At 48.8% G+C, this 838-nt stretch overlaps 1 non-coding gene across 1 annotated transcript; it reads left to right on the top strand.

Moving 5' to 3' along the window:
• Positions 1–496: 496 nt before the first annotated feature.
• trnaf-gaa (transfer RNA phenylalanine (anticodon GAA)) lies at positions 497–569 on the top strand. Its single transcript has one exon. It is a non-coding gene; the product is annotated as a tRNA-Phe (tRNA).
• The last annotated feature ends 269 nt before the right edge of the window (positions 570–838 follow it).

Raw genomic sequence — 838 nt, 5'->3', positions numbered from 1 at the left:
AGGACGTGATAAAAGTCATCAATATAATTAAAGCAATTCAGTGTAATTGATGTAATCTGCTGTGAACAGGTGATCATTTGAATTTGACATATTGCTTAGATTGTACGTAATCCCTTCAGGGACCTGTCCATGTCCTGGAGTCCACTTTAGAAACTCCTGCTCTAAGTCACTTGAAAGCCAGAGAAAATCCCGACTTGAACCCACCATGCCCCTCTGCTGAATGATTTTTCTGTTAATGTTTAAAACAGGGAGACTAGTTCATTATTTACTCTGTATAAATTAAAGTCAAACAAAATTGATTAATCCCTGGCTCACAGCGCTGCCCTTTAGATGTGTATCTGCCTAGGACTAAAAAATATTGACAGGGTATATCTCTGCTCACTGACAGGCATTTAGCAGAAGGCAAACTAGCTGCCACTCAAAGTCAAAAACCCAGCTGGCAGCCAGTCAGACTGGATAATTAAATCACCGGACAATCAGAACACAATATGGTGGCGCCGGAATAGCTCAGTTGGGAGAGCGTTAGACTGAAGATCTAAAGGTCCCTGGTTCGATCCCGGGTTTCGGCAAAGTGGGCTTCCTTTGGGGTGGCAGTGGCTCAGCGGTAGAGCGGACGTCTTGGAACCAGACAGCGCCCAGCCATCGGCGGTTAGATTCCCGCTCCAGCCAGACATCTTCGGAGTGTGAGCTGACAGTGGGAGGTGTCAGCTCACCTCCCAGCCACTGCCGAGGCGCCCTTGAGCAAGGCTCCGTCCCCCCCACAAGCTGCTCATTGGGGCGCACCCCCGAAGTTGCGACCCGTCCCTCCACCTCCCTGTACTCGTTGTCATTAACTGCA

Source organism: Antennarius striatus, chromosome 2 (assembly GCF_040054535.1).
Source record: "Antennarius striatus isolate MH-2024 chromosome 2, ASM4005453v1, whole genome shotgun sequence".
Classification (NCBI taxonomy): Eukaryota; Metazoa; Chordata; class Actinopteri; order Lophiiformes; family Antennariidae; genus Antennarius; species Antennarius striatus.
Note: the sequence above shows the minus strand (reverse complement) of the source record. Positions and strands in the feature narration are given on the sequence as shown.